Source organism: Suricata suricatta, chromosome 2 (genome assembly GCF_006229205.1).
Source record: "Suricata suricatta isolate VVHF042 chromosome 2, meerkat_22Aug2017_6uvM2_HiC, whole genome shotgun sequence".
NCBI lineage: Eukaryota > Metazoa > Chordata > Mammalia > Carnivora > Herpestidae > Suricata > Suricata suricatta.
In genome coordinates this window covers 124,100,600-124,116,792 of record NC_043701.1, presented here as the reverse complement: position 1 = coordinate 124,116,792, position 16,193 = coordinate 124,100,600, and the positions used below count along the sequence as shown (strand labels likewise).

General features: G+C 37.6%; 1 pseudogene; it reads left to right on the top strand.

Annotated features, from left to right (window-relative positions):
* The first annotated feature begins 3,912 nt into the window (after positions 1 to 3,912).
* On the top strand, positions 3,913 to 5,522 carry LOC115272200 (annotated as a pseudogene).
* The last annotated feature ends 10,671 nt before the right edge of the window (positions 5,523 to 16,193 follow it).

Here is a 16,193-nt window from a genome sequence, read left to right as displayed (position 1 = left end):
CACACAGAACCCACCTCCCCACCCTCTTCCAGGCACGGATTTCTAACTGTGATTCCCAGAGAAGGAACTGTAAGCAGGTGACAAGAAATGCCCTTGCTAATATTGGCATCTCTCACAGACATGCCACCAGTCTCCAAAGAGAATCCAAAGGTTAAGAAACCTTAAGCCTTAAGCTTAAGATTCATATTAGCCAACTTATCCTTATATTTGCTAATGACCAAAAATAAAACCTTAAATACATGTAAAGTATTCTATATAACTGGGAATAAATGTGTATTTCCTATGAAATCTTTTTTTTCTCTTCAACCTCCATGTAATTCCAAAGATCCTGCTGGTCGTATGTTTCTTGTTCAGTAGAAATGAATTTCCAACTTAAGCAATGAATATAAAACAAGAGACAAGAAACTTTTCATACTTTTCCCTCTGGTTTATAGCTTCACTATCCCCCTAACCTTTACCTTTATTTGTATCTTGCTATGGCCTCCCTGGCCTGATCCTATCTGCCGTACTTTCTCCATCCTCCCTGTCATTATCGGTGGGTCACTGTCCTCAGATACCTTCTTGCCCGATGATTTACAACTCTACTGTTCCTTATGCCAAACCGCTGGGGAAGAACCATCAAGAAGTTTGAGGGCAAGGCCAAGAAAACCTGCTGAAACCCGCTCAGCTTCTTCAGGAAATCAGGACAAAGTTGAGAGTCAATTCTGGGCTTCCCCTTGTACTTTCTTCAATACTAATTCCATGATATCACATGAAACCTGAGGAATCAGGTAATCCAGGAGGAGAGTGGTCAAAAGATAAATAAATGACCACATGTGACTTGGCCTTGGAAGATATTCATCTGAAGATTCCCAAGATTTGCATTCACATTAACACTGCATATTTTGGGGGTGCCTGGATGGCTCAGTCAGTTAAGCATCAGACTTTGACTCAGGTCAGGATCTCACAGTTCATGAATTTGAGACTTGTATCAGGCTCTGTGCTAACAGCTTAGAACCTGGAGCCTGCGTTGGATTGTGTCTCCCTCTCTTTCTCTGCCTTTCTCCTGTTTGTGTGCTCGTGCTCTCTCTCTCTCTCTCTCTCTCTCTCTCTCTCTCTCTCTCAAAAAGAAATATATAAACATTAAAAAATATAAATATTAAAGCTGTATATTTTTAAATCTGGCTAAACTAACTGGGACTCTTAATATTTAGGGGGAGGCACCGTCCACTCCGCGTGTTTACGGCAGATTAAGGGACAGTTCAATAGCTTTGTGCAGACAGCAGACAGTACAATTTATTACATTGGAAGAACCTAATTCTTCTAGATCAATATATCTCTGTACACAAAGCTTACATGAAGAAACAGTTACAGTCCCTGACAGGGATTGCAAATTTACCTGCCTGGAGGAGTCGGGAGGTAACATCAATGACTGGCCATACGCAGCCATAGGCAAGAGGGAGACCACAGGGAACTGAAGAGAGCAGGCCCCATCTGAGAGGTGACAGATACTTACTTACTCCTGCCATTTGCTATTGTGCAACAGTTTGTGCCTTTTGTCTCCTGATGCTTCATTCTTGAACCATAAAATGTCCCAACTTTTCAAACACTGGAAAGAAAAAAACTCTAAATTTAAACCAACCAAATCTATCACATTATAGAGAAACATGCAAATTTTTATCTTTGCCAGCCAAATGGCTTTTCAAGAAGACAGTAGTATCAGGAAGGTTTAGAGAGCCCTCTGGGAGACTGTTCCAAATTTCAAATACCTCAAACGTGACCTCGGGCTCTTTGCATGCACCGTTCTCATCAACATCAGCAGGAGTTAAGAATTTATCAGATCAATTATATCAAGATTTTCAAATGGATGCCTTCTTTTGATCTCTCCTATATCAAACACTTATTTCATAATCCTTTGAAATATGGATGCTAGTCTAAACAAAGAATGCTGATTTTTTTCTATTTAAGAAAATATTTGTACTAATAAGAGACCAAAAGAAACTTTATGTAAAATGACAAAAAAATCCATTTTCTGTGGCTTGCATTAAAACTTTCTATGTAAAATTAGGTAAAAGTGTCAGGAGCTATTCTTACAATCTTGACTGCTCAGGAAGGATCTAGGGGTATGAGAGCAGCTGAGCGTCAGGACATTATGGGTGTTTTTTCCTCAACAAGTGTTTGGCAGACATTGTTCCCACAGGATAGGATTGTTCAGCCCCTTCATCAATCTCAAATTTTAAGATTAAACTAGTATTTTTATTGGGGCTCATGGATTAGAGGAGATCATGAAAAAAAGAAATGGGTTGGCAAGAGAGAAAATTCAAATACCAGGCAACATCCTAAATTGAATTGCCTTGAAATAACCTAACAACAAGGTCATCAAAGTTTAGAACATTTCAAGGGTCAAAAGCTCAGAATCCCACAGCATTTCTAATTAGCAAAATTCAGTTCATAGAAGGAAGCTAAGCTCTCAAGATTAAATCCAGTTGACACTCCTGACCATTTCCACTTAACCAGTCCACCTGACTAAGCCATGGGTTTCTTTCCTCTGTAAGACATCTGACCGATTTTACACTGGACAATTACCACTAGTCGGTTATTTTCTAGAATAACCCACACATACATTTAATGTTCACTTTGAGTTCCTTATCTTTCTCTCAAGTCAGTTTATGCCAGTTCTCTTGCTATTGCAATTACATAATTTAAATAAATGTTACACAAACTGATCCAATGGGAGTGTGGGGAGTTTTGGAATTCTATAAAAACCTGATTGAATATTTCAGAAAGAGTTGACAAAGGCAAGGAAACTATTGTGGGTAAGGTATTTGTGAGATAGCGTGAGATATTTTTAACAATCCAGACAGATTCTGCTTTCAGGGTGCCTCACAACTCCTTAGCTTCTAGCTCTGCTTTTAGTAAATTGAAACCAAGAGACACAGGACATAGTGCTTTGTGGGTATGGGGGATGCAAGGAAGATGACTGAGCTCTCCTCAGAACACTTATAATCAAAAGAGGGTCCTTGACTCTTCATCAAATATTAGTGAACAACACGCCCTATGTATGTATTAGGGCACCTGGGTGGCTCATTCAGTTAAGCATCTGACTCTTGATCTTGACTGAGGTCATCATCTAATGGTTCATGGGCTAAAGTCCTGCATTGGGCTCTGAACTGATGGCACAAAGCCTGCTTGGGATTCTGTCTCCCCTTCTCTCTCTGCCCCTCACCTGCTTGTGTGGTCTCTCTCTCTCTCTTTCTCTCTCTCTCAAAATAAATACTTTTTAAAGTAATTACTTATTAATTAAAAACAAAATAATTAAAATTAATTAATTAAAAAACATGTATGTATTGTTTTCATGAGTCCTTCCTTCTTGCATCTTCCTGTTTGAGTATAGTAGACACACAATGTTACATTAGTTTCAAGTGTACAGCACAGTGATTGGACAATTCTATACATCTCGCTATGCTCACCACAAGCAATGTGACCATCTGTCACTGTACAACACTGTTATTACGCCACGGACAACATTCTCTATGCTTTGCCTTTTATCCCCATGACTATTTATTCCATAATTGTAAGTTTATCTCCCACTCCCTTTTACCCATCTTACCCATGCTCTCCAGCAGCCATCAGTTTGTTCTCTGTATTCATAGATCTGATTCTGCTTTTTGTTTCATTGTTCATTCATTTGTTTTTTAGGCTTCCACATATGACTGAAATCATATGGTATTTGTCTTTCTCAGTCTGACTTATTTCACTTAACATTATACACTTTTTGTCCATCTATGTTGGGCCAAATGGTACAATCTCAGGCAGAACTTTCCAGAATGCTTGGTGAGAAGTGATGGAGCTGTGGCCGCCCAATCTGTGCCCAGCAACATGTTCCCTCCTGCTTTCCCACACCGACCCTGGCCCGCTCACCAGCTGTAGAAAATGGTGAAAGAAACTAATCACTATGATGTTTTAGGGGTCAAACCCAATGCCACTCAGAAAGAATTGAAAAAGGTTTACAAGAAACTGGCTTTGAAGTACCACCCTGATAAGAATCCAAACGAAGTAGAGAAGTTTAAACAGATTTCTCAAGCTTATGAAGTGCTTTCTGGTGCAAAGAAAAGGGAATTATAGGACAAAGGAGGACAACAGGCAAGTAAAGAAGGTGGAGCAAGCGGTCGTTTTGACGCCCCCATGGACATCTTTGATACATTGTTTGGAGGTGGAGAAAGGACTCAGAGAGAAAGGAGAGGTAAAAATTTCATACATCTGGGGCAACTGGGTGGCTCAGTTGGTTAGTCATCTGACTTCAGTACCAGTCATGACCTCACGGTTCAAACCACCGCATTGGGTTCTGTGTAGACAGCTCAGAGCCTGGAGCTTGCTTCAGGTTCTGTGTCTCCCTCTCTCTCTCTGCACCTCCCCCACTCACTTTCTTTCTCTCTCTCAAAAATAAACATTAATTTTTTTTTAATGTTGTGCCTCAGGTCTCTGTAACCTTACAAGATTTATATAACAGTGCAATAAGAAAACTAGGTCTGCAAAAGAATGTGATTTGCAACAAATGTGAAGGCTGGGGTGATAAGAAAGGAGTGCAAATAAGAATTCGTCAGATAGGACCTGGAATGGTTCAGCAAATTCAATATGTGTGCATGGAATGCCAAGGCCATGGGGAATGGGTCAGTCCTAAAGATAGATGTAAAAAATGCAGTGGAAGGCAGAGAGTTCAGGAAAACAAGATTCTAGAAGTTCATATTGACAAAGTCATGAAAGATAGCCAGAAGATAACATTCCATGGTTCAGGAGACTAAGAACCAGGACTGGAACCAGGAGATACTATTATTGTTTTAGATCAGATAGGCCATGCTGGTTTTACTTGGTGAGGAGAGGATCGTCTTTTGTGTATGGACATACAATTGGTTGAAGCACAGTATGGCTTTCAAAAGCCAGTGTCTACTCTGTTTTTTTAATTTTTTAAATGTTTTTTTGTTTATTTTTGAGAGACAGAGAGAGACAGCATGAGCAGGGGAGAGTCAGAGAGAGAGGGAGACACAGAATCTGAAGACAGGGTCCATGCTCTGAGCTAGCTGTCAGCCCAGAGCCCAATGCAGGGCTTGAACCCACGAACTGTGAGGTCATGACCTGAGCTGAAGCCGGACGCTTAACCGACTGAGCCACCAAGGTGCCCCTCTACTCTTGACAACAGAACCATTGTCATCACCTCTTATCCACGTCAGATTGCCAAGCATGAAGATAGTAAGTGTGCTAAATGAAGGCAATCCGATTTTATCATAGACCATATGAAAAGGGTAATCTAGTCATTGAATTTTAAGGTAAACTTTCCTGAGAATGGCTTTCTCTCTCTTGAGAAACTCTCTTTGCTGGAAAAACGCCTACCTGAGAGGAAGGAAGTAGAAGAGACTGATGAAATGGACCAGGTAGAACTGGTGGGCTTTGATCCAAATCAGGAAAGATGGCACCATTACAACGGAGAAGCCAATGAGGATAATGAACATCTTCCTGGAGGTGGTGTTCAGTGTCAGACCTCTTAATGGGGCCTCTGAATAACCTGCTGGCATCTTACATGCGGTAGTGAATGAGAGAAGGACTATAATCATAGCTCACTCCTTACTATTGTTTTTGTTTTGATATTCAGCTATAGTAGTGTTTAAAAGTTAAATGAAGAATAAACTCAAATATAAAAACTCTGCCTTTGCCTTGTATGTATGATGACTTTGGTGAGCAAGATAAGTTTAACACTTATAAAAACTTTTAAAAAATCTCACCTAGCATTTGTTAGACCATACCTTATAACTGATTTCAGCTCTATGTATATGAAATAGCTTAGACTGAAATGCTAGGTGTATATATTGACTTCAGTGTATGACCCTTAATTAGCAAGCTATGAAGTTAAAACTTGTGTTTAATTGGCAATCAGAAAAAAACTTAATATATAGAGAAGTGTTGGTCTCTATTTCTATTAAGTGGGATTCTTTGTAATGCTTCTGCATTTATTCTATTGCCTCAACTATTACTTGAAGGTAGCAATTTGACCTGTGGCATCAGTGATAGAAAGGATAGCTTTCTAAAGAAGGGGTGTATCATAATCTGCTATTGGAGGGCTTGCACTTATGGAATTGCATTTCCTTCTGCCATGCTATCTTTTATATATATTAATATATAATAGATATAATATATTAATATATATAAAATCAGTCCTGATTACACCTTTTTTTTTCATTCTCTTTGGACCATGATAAGCTTCAGAGTAGTGACTTTGGGGGCGGGGTAACTTAGAGTGAAGAGATATTTAAATGGAGAAGTTAATTTACATGTATGAGCTAAGAAGGTGTTTTTTGAGGTATATTACAGGCTTACTTTAAACCATCTAACTTACTCCTTGAAGTAACTGTAATTTAATGTTGGTAGGATAGCAAACTATGATGAATAGCTTTAATTGTATGTTTAAAAGTTATGTTCACAAGCTCAAATCTGGATAGCAGAATTAAGCAATTCTTGAACTGTATGAATGTCTCATTAATATACTGATTACCAAAAAAAGGTGCAGTCTCATCCTTTTTAAGGCTTTGTAATATTCCAGTGTGTGTGTGTGTGTGTGTGTGTGTGTGTGTGTGTGTGTGTACCACATCCTCCATATCCATTCATTTATCCATAGATACTTAAGATGCCTTCATAGCTTGGTTACTGTAAATAATGGGAAATAAACATAGTGATGCCTTTATCATTTTGAATTAGTGTTTTTGTTTTCTTTGGGTAAATACCCAGTAGTGGAATTACCAGATCATATAGTATTTCTATTTTTAATTTTTTGCGGAACTTCCATACTGTTTTTCACAGTGGCTGCACCAATCTGCTTTCCCACCAACAGTGAATGAGGGCTCCTTTTCCTCCATATCGTCTCCAACACTTATGTCTTTTTCATTCTAATTATTCTGACTGGAGTAGGGTGATATCTTACTGTGGTTTTAATTTGCATTTTCCTGGTAATTAGTAAAGTTGTCCAATCACTAATCATAAATCCCTTTTTAATTTACTGACAAATTTATTGGCCAATGCTAATCACATAAGATCATTCCAAGTAAACCCTATTTTCAATATGAACAAGGTAGCACTTCTACCAAAATTTATATTTGTAGCCTTTAGGTATTAAACCATTGTCAAGATAAATATTATCTCCTCAGTCTAACATCCTAGCATGACAATCAGTTGCAAAGTTAACATTTCAGTGGACCAAAATCACAGTAATACCTATGGAAACTCTCCACTATGAAGTTGCCTTTTTTTTTCTTGATCTCATAAAAAATGTTCATGTGAAATAGTCATAATTAGGTCAAAATTTTGAGAAGCAATAATCATTAGTAATTTTCTGTGCCAGACCCGACTAATAAACATAGACACACCATCTATGTTTACACGGTTATTTCTCACTGAGAAAATCAAGTGCCAGAGAAAACAAGTAAGTTGCCCACAGTCACTGTCTGCAATATGAAAGGCAATAGCCAGGATTGTCCTCTGGTCTCTTGAGCTCCAAAGCCAGTATTCATCAATACAATGCTGTCAAGAGCCCCCAGAATATGTCATTCTAATGCCGCTCAACAGTCTTTAGAATATCTAGATTTTTTTAATGGCTTCAGTTTGGGTGACTCAATAAGTTAAGCATCTGACTCTTGAATTCAGCTCAGGTCATGATCCCAGGGCTGTGACACTGAGCTGCACATCAGGCTCTGCAGTGAGTGTGGAGCCTGCATAAGTTTCTCTCTCTCTTTTTCTCTCTACTACTCCCATTAGCACTCTCTCTCGCTAATATTAAAAAAGAAACTATTAAAAATGGTCTCATATAATTTTTAAGTCAGTGGTTATAACATATAATTATATAACTTAAAAATACTAAATGATCCTGCACAAAATTTCTTTGGAACAAAAAAAATATACATATATATTACTAAACATATATATTACTAATAAGAAAGTACTTCAAAGGAAGGATATAAAAAGAATAATTCTGGGATTTTAAACTCATGTGTACAAATGCAAATACAAGTGCAATTTGTACTCAGCACTGAGAATAATACTAAGGCGTCTAAGATAATATTATTGTCCTCAAGGAGCCTGTGGTCTGGGTGAGAATGAGATAATTAAGCAGCTGTAACATGATATCCCAGCGATTCTTTTTTTTTAAATATAATTTGTTGTCAAGTTGTCTAACATACAGTGTATACAGTGTGTGCTTGGTTTTGGGAGTAGATTTCTATGATTCATCACTTAACACCCACTACTCATCCCAACAGGTGCCTTCCTCAATGTCCATTACTCATTTTCCCCTCACCCCACCTCCCTGCCAGTAATTCTAATAGAGATCCACCCTAAATACTGCAGAAGCAAGAGGTGATGAAAACTCTCAACAAATTGGGGATAGAAGGAACATATCTCAATACAATGAAAGCCATATATGACAAGCCCACAACTAACATCATACCAACAATGAAAGGTTGAGAACTTTTATTCTAAGACCAGGAACAAGATAAGGGTGCCAACTCTCATCACTGAAATACTGGAAGTCTTACTAAAATGATCAAGCAATATAAGGAACTAAAAGGCATCCAGCACAAAAATAGACACATAGATCAGAACATGGAACAGAATAGAGAGCCCAGAAATAAGCCCACACTTAATGGCAAGAACTATGCAATGGGGAAAAGACAGTCTTGTCAAGAAATGGTGTTGGGAAAACTGTACAGCAACATTCAAAAAAATGAAATGGGATCACTTTTTTACACAAAACACAAAAATAAAATCAAATGGATTTTAAATCAAAAGGACATAAAATATGAGACTTGAAACCATAAAACTTCTAAAAGAAAACATAGGCAGTAATTTCTTTGACATTCATTGGCTGTGAAAATATTTTTCTTTTGCTCCTCAAGGAAAGTAAACAAAAGCAAAACCAAACTTGGGACTACACCAAGATAGAAAGCTTTTTGCACAATAAAGGGAGCCACCAACGAAATGACAAGGTAACATACTGAATGAGAAAGCATATTTGTAAATGATATACTAATAAGGGATTAATATCAAAAATATATGAAGTAACAACTTGACACCAAATAATAATAACAATAATAATAATAATCTAATTAAAATAGGCAGAGGACCTGAATAGACATTTTTCAAAGGAAGACATGCAGATGGCCAACAAAAACATGAACAGATGTGCTCAACATCATTTATCACCAGGAAAATGCAAACCAAAACCACAATGAAGTATCACATTATGTCTATCAGAATAACTAGAATCAAAAAGACAAGAAACAAGCGTTGGTGAGGGTGTGGAGAAAAAAGCACTCCCATGTGCTGTTGGTAAGCATGCAAGCTGGGACAACCACTGGGGAAGACAATATGGATATTCTTCAAAATATTAAAAATAGAAATACCAAGTGATCCAAAAATTCCATTACTATCTTCCCAAAGAAAACAAAAACGGTATATGCACGCTATGTTTGTTTCAACATTATTTATACTAGCCAAGCTATAGAAACAACACAAGTGTCCATCAACTGATTAATGGATAAAGAAGATAGATGATAGATAGGTAGATAGATAGATAGTTATATTGATAGATATAGATAATGGAATATTACTCAGCCATAAAAAGAATGAGATCCAGTCATTCACAACGTGTTTGGACCTAGAGGGTATAATGCTAGGTGAAATAAATCAGACAGAGAAAGACAATACCATATGATTTCACTCATCTGTGGAATTTAAGAAACAAAAAAAAAAAAGACAAACAAATAGAAACCAGATTATTTTTTTCTTTCTGAGAGAGAGAGAGAATGTGAGTGGGAGAGAGGAGCAGGGTGAAAAAAAGAATCTTAAGCAGGCCACACTAGGCATGGAGCCCAATATGGGACTTGATCCCACAACCCTGGGATCATGACCTGAGCAGAAACCAAGAGTGGGATGCTCAACAATCTGAGCCACCCAGGCACCCCCAAAATCATACTCTTAATATAGAAAACAAAGTAGTGGTTGCCAGAGGAAAGGTAGGTAGGGGAATGGGTAGAATAGAAAGGACAATAGGGGGAGGGTGAGATTAAGCATGATGGACACTAAGTAATGTATAGAATTGTTGAATCATTATATTGTACATCTGAAACTAATACATTATTATATGTTAATTATACTTCACTTAAAAAAAGAAATAAAAGTGGGGTGCCTGGGGGGCTCAGTTTGGGTCATGATCTCACAGTTCATAGGCCCATTTCAGGCTCTGTGCTGACAGCTTCGAGCCTGGAGCCGGTTTCAGATTCTGTGTTTCCCTCTTTCTCTGCTCTTCCCCCACTCACACTCTGTCTCTCTCTCTCAAAAATAAATTTTAAAATGAAAACAAATTTTTAAACAAAAATAAAATGCATCCAGGGACACTCAGGTGGCTCAGTATATATGGAAAACTCTAAAGGTTCCACCCCAAAACTATAAGAACTAGTCAATGAATTCAGTAAAGTTGAGGGACATAAAATTGACATATCGAAATTGGTTGTGTATCTATACATGAACAATGAAATCTCTGAAAAAGAAAACACTTCCATTATCAATAGCATCAATAATAATAAGAAATTAGAAATAAATTCAAGGAGGTGAAAGATCTGCACCTGAAAATTACAAGCTTTGATGAAAAACTAAAGATATAGCCAAATAGAAATATATTCTGTGTTCATGGATTGGAAGAATGAATATTGTTAAAATGGCCATACTATTCAAATCAATCTATAGATACAATGCAATCTCTATCAAGATTCCAGTGACATTTTTCTCAGAAATAGAGAAGACAATCCTAAAATTTGTATGAAAACACAAAAGACCCCAAATAGCCAAAGCAATCCTAAAGAAGAACAAAGGTCGAAGCATGACATCTCCTGATTTCAAACTATACTACAAATCTATAATGATCAAAATACAATTTGGGAGGTGTCTGACTGGCTCAGTTGGTTAAGCATCAGACCTCGGCTCAGGTCATGATCTCACAGTCTCTGAGTTAGAGCCCCACATCAGGCTCTGTGCTGATAGCTCAGAGTCTTGATCCTGCTTCAGATTTTGTGTCTTCCTCTCTCTCTGCCCCTCCCCCACTTTCACTGTGTCCTTCTCTCAAAAATAAACATTAAAAATTTTTGTAAATACCATTTGGTATTGGCATTAGAAACACAGACCAGTGCAACAGGATAGAGAGCCCAGAATTAAATCCCAGCATATATGATCAACTAGGATCCACAAGGAAGCTAAGAATATACAATAGAAAATGATAGTCTCTTCAACAAATTGTACTGGGAAAACTGAATAACCACATACAGAAGAATGAAATTGGATCCCTATTTTACACCATTCACAAAAATAAACTCAAAATGAATTAAAGACTCAAACATAAGACCTGAAGTTATAAATCCTCTGAATAAGGGAAAGTTCCTTGACATCGGTCTTGGTGATGATTTTTTGGATATGACACCAAACACACAGGCAACGAGGAAAAGTAAATGAGCAATTCTACACAAAACTAAAAAGCTTCTGCACAGCAAAAGAAATAATAAAAAATATGAAAAGGCAACCTATGGAATGAGAGAAAACATTTGCATATCACATATCTGACAAGGGGTTAATATCCAAAAAATATAAAAAACTCACATAATTCAGTAATAAAAAATAGGCAATCAAATTTAAAAATGGGCAAAGGAACTAAATAGACAGACAGTTTCCCAAAGTAGACATAAAAATAGCCAACAAACACATAAAAAGATGCCAAACAACACTAATCCTCAAGGAGAGGCAAATCAAAGATACAATGAGATATCATCTCACCCCTGTTAGAATGGTTATCATCAAAAAAACTAGAGCTAACAAGTGCCGGCAAGGAAATGGAGAAAAGGGAATTCTTGCACACTGTTGGTGGAGATGTAAATTGGTACAGCTATGGTAAAAACGTGGAGCTTCCTCAAAAAATTAAAAATAGAACCACCATGTGATCAAGCAGTCCCAGTTCTGGGTACGTAGCCAAAGGAAATGAAAAGAGGATATTGAAGAGATATCTTCACTCCAGGGTTAGTTAGCATCATTCACAAGAGCCGAGATCCGGAAACAACCTAACTGTCCACCAAAGTTTAAAGGAAATGTGGTACACACACACACACACACACACACACACACACACATACAATGAAACATTATTTGGCCATTAGAATATAATCCTGCCATTTGCAACAAAATAGGCAGATATTGAGGGCTTTATGCTATGTGAAATAAGTCAGAGAGAGAAAGACAACTACTTTATGAGATCTAAAACAGCCCAAGTTACAGGTACAGAGTGGAATGGGGGTTACCAGAGTCTTGAAGGGAATCAGGTGGGCGGTTGGGAAGATGTTGGTCAAAGAGTACAAACTTCCAGTTATAAGATAAATGCATCCTGGGGATATAATGCACAGCGTTGTGATTATAAACAACAATACTGTACTAGATACTTGTGTTGCTAAGGGTAGATCTTAAATATTCTCACCACAAAAAAAAGAAATGGAAATTATGTGATGTGAAAGAGGTGTTAGCTAACTTCACCATATTGTAATATATGTGTATCAAATCAATGTGATGTGTACCTTAAACTCACACAGTATTAATAATGAGATACACAATGCTTATTGAAATATCAATTATACTTCAATACAGCTGGGAAAAAAAACAGATGATAAATTTGCCAGGGACTATGCCACAGAAAGGAGTCTTGTCACTAACACTCTACAATTGCTGGCACATGGTACTAATAAAAAGCAGATGATTTTAGTCACTTTTGTTTTGTGTTACACTGTCTACAACCAATGCATCAGCTTTTGCCTACACCAGGTGAACTGTCCCCACCACCACCACCCTTTCCTTACCCTGGCATGCCACTGAGACTTTGAGCTAGGTCTGGCTAAACAGACGACAAAGAAGGTCCTTTCAGAGAGAGACAGTCCCATATTTGAAGAAGCATGGTGGTTTGAAGAAAAAGTAGGGGAAGAAGTTTGGTGTAGCTAAGCACAGGGTACAAAGAATCAAGCTGATGTAAAGACAATCTGAAGTCCAGCCAGAGTCTGAGCTGACTGCCTCAGGAAACCAGACTTCATCCGATGGCAGTGGGGAAACTGAGTGTTCTGACGTTCTCTAGTTCAAAATTTGGCTCCACCATTTAGCTACTACATGATCTCAAAGCATGAACCTATCAAATCAAGGTAATCACAAAATGTCTATTCCATACAGTCGTTGTGTGGACTGAAGGTGATAATGGATATTTAATGCCCTGTACGGTATGAGTGGACAGTACAAAAAAGTCACTGAAGGAGTTTAAACAGAAGAATGACATGTTTAGATGTGTGGTTTAGAATGATTTCTCTGGCAACAGAGTGGAGTCAGGGAGATGAATAAGGAACTTCCATGACAGTAAAAGTAAATTAAGGAGAAGATATATATTCCATCTAGCAGTTGTCGTATTTGAAGCAGGAAATAGATTCTAGAGATATTTAGAGGAGGGGGTGGATTAAATATGAGTGGGGGATATGCGGATACATCCAGCATTTTATTAGCCCACCAACAACCAAAGCGATGATTCACATAGCATATATGTAATTATTTATTTCACTCTGAACATTTACTTATATCTACCTCTTAATAAAAAAAATAATGAATTTTGATTAAAAGACGTCAGAGTCAGGAGTCAAGTACACCAAGTTCAGTTCTGACTCAGCCCTGGCTGGCTCTGTGACCTGTGACCTCAATTTTCTCATTCATAAATATGAAGAAAATATTCATTCCAACTAGCCATAGGATTTTGAAAAGAATGAAGAATATTTTTATCAAAATTTCAAGGTGTATCGTAGGCATTGAATTAATAAGAATGCAATTCTCCCTGGTTATATACAATGTTATTGTGGGGGAAACTGTGCTATTTTTGTAACTTTCCTGTAAGTCTGAAATTATTCCAAAATAAAAGTTAAAACAGTTATAAGGATGTGAATGCACTTGCAACCCACGTGTGAATCTAAAAAGCTGTTCTCAGAGATGTAAGTCTGCAGAGAAATGGGGACACTCCAAGCTGAGTTTCAGTGATGTTCCCCGGTGGACTGAATGAATGCCCAGTGACACACTGACTCTTGGAAGCTCCCGTGGCAATATTATGAAATTTCTTCTTGCCAAACCTTTCTTTTCTTGTAATAATCACAGTAAACAGTCAAATCAAACAGGAAATCTCTGGTTTGTTTTAAAGAAGCCTTTGGAAAACCGCCTTGAGTAGCGATTTGTCATTGCCACCATGTCCTGGAGCTCCAGGGAAAGAAAACTGTGGTGTCACACACTAGCCCATCTCCAAGAGCTTTTCTCATATGTTCTTTCACACAAGATCATAAGGTCCCTGTGGATCTCTTCTCAGAACTCAAATCTCTAGCACAAGTAAAATAGATGAACATTTTTTAACTAAAAATTATATGCCAGACACTATTAGCAGCTTCCATCTCCCTTTGAATGGAAGAGTTTTTTAAAAAGTGTTTATCAATAGGAGAAATTAATGGGAAAAGTGTGTGTGTGTGTGTGTGTGTGTGTGTGTGTGTCCTGCATGCTAAGCCCATTGGTATGAGCACAGAAGACATAAAAATAGCCACTGCATTGCTTAATTTCCTTCTAACCAAAAAACCACTTTACTGATAAAGAAGAAGAAGTTTAGAGAAGTGAAATGTCCTGTTAATAGTCTCTCCTCTTAAACTTAGAAGTCTTTTTAACTTCAGAACACTCATTCCTGTCTGACACAATATATAGCAAATAGTCATGGGTATATCCCGGTAGAACTTTAAAGAAAAATAAATATGTATGAATGGCTATCATCAAAACAGGCTTTCACTCTCATAAACTACTCTGGTGAGTCTGACCTAAAATCACCTACCCCCCCATCCAATGATAGGAAAAATAAAACTCCAACCCAAGCCCAGCCCCCTCCAAGTGCACATAATCACTGGATGACAATTCTCCTCACATACGTACGTGCAAAGAAAGGTCTTTCGAATGGAGCAAATAATCCATTAAAATACTCAATTAAAGCCATTTCCAGAATGTACAAGAATGTGATTTAGGTCACATACATGCTATCAGAACTACGGGTTGAATCTCATCAATCAATGAAGCAGAAGAAAATAAGATTGAAACCAGTTGTTTGGCTTCATGTAGCTAAAAACAACTGCGCGATTAACTAAATTTTTCTCTTTCTAACTGGTTGTCATGGTATTGTACAGAGAGAATCTCAGACTGAGCCTGCAGACAACAACAAATTTGTGACATTCTGCCTTGACCCTTATATGGCAATTATATTAGGGCTGTCATTCTCAGATGACACAGAATCACAATACAGTCTCTTAAAACTCTCAGAAATTTGGGGATGGGAATGGCACAGAGTCAGGAGAAGGCCATGTTTTTAATCATTTTAAAAGATGGCTTTATTATTTTCAAATACTATATACATTCAAATATATATGAGTATGAAAAATAAATTCAATTAAAACAATGAAAAAATGGCAAAGACCTGCATTGCATAGTAATATATCAAAAATACACAGTTCTGACAGCTCAGAGCCTGGAGCCTGCTTCAGATTCTGTATCTCTCTCTCTCTCTGACCCTCCCCTGCTCACAGTGTCTCTCTCTGTCTCTCAAAAATAAATAATAAAACAAACAACATAAATTGAAAAAAATACACAGTTCTTTCAATTTACAAACATCAGTTGCTTCACACTGGGATAAAGACACTTTGACTCAGTAAGAACTACAATCATGATGATAGTAACTAATGTTTTTTGGACCTTCAGAACATACCAGAAGTTTTATATGTACTTTCTCATTAAACCACAACCATTTAAGATGGGATCTAAGATGACTGAATTTTACAAATGAAGGAACTGAGCTCAAGGAGAGTGGGTACATTGCCCAGGATCACAGAACTAGCAAGGGGTAGGACTCCTGTCCATGAAACTCCATGGCCTGAAGCCTCAACTCTACCCTGAGTAGCCTCTGAAAACACACACTCCAAATTGCCAGATATCCAAAGCTTATTCCTTCAGTTATGCTTCTTATCCATCCCCTATTTCCAATATCACTGAGACCAGAGGGCCCCTTTCAAATGAAGAATTAATGTTAACTGCAGCAT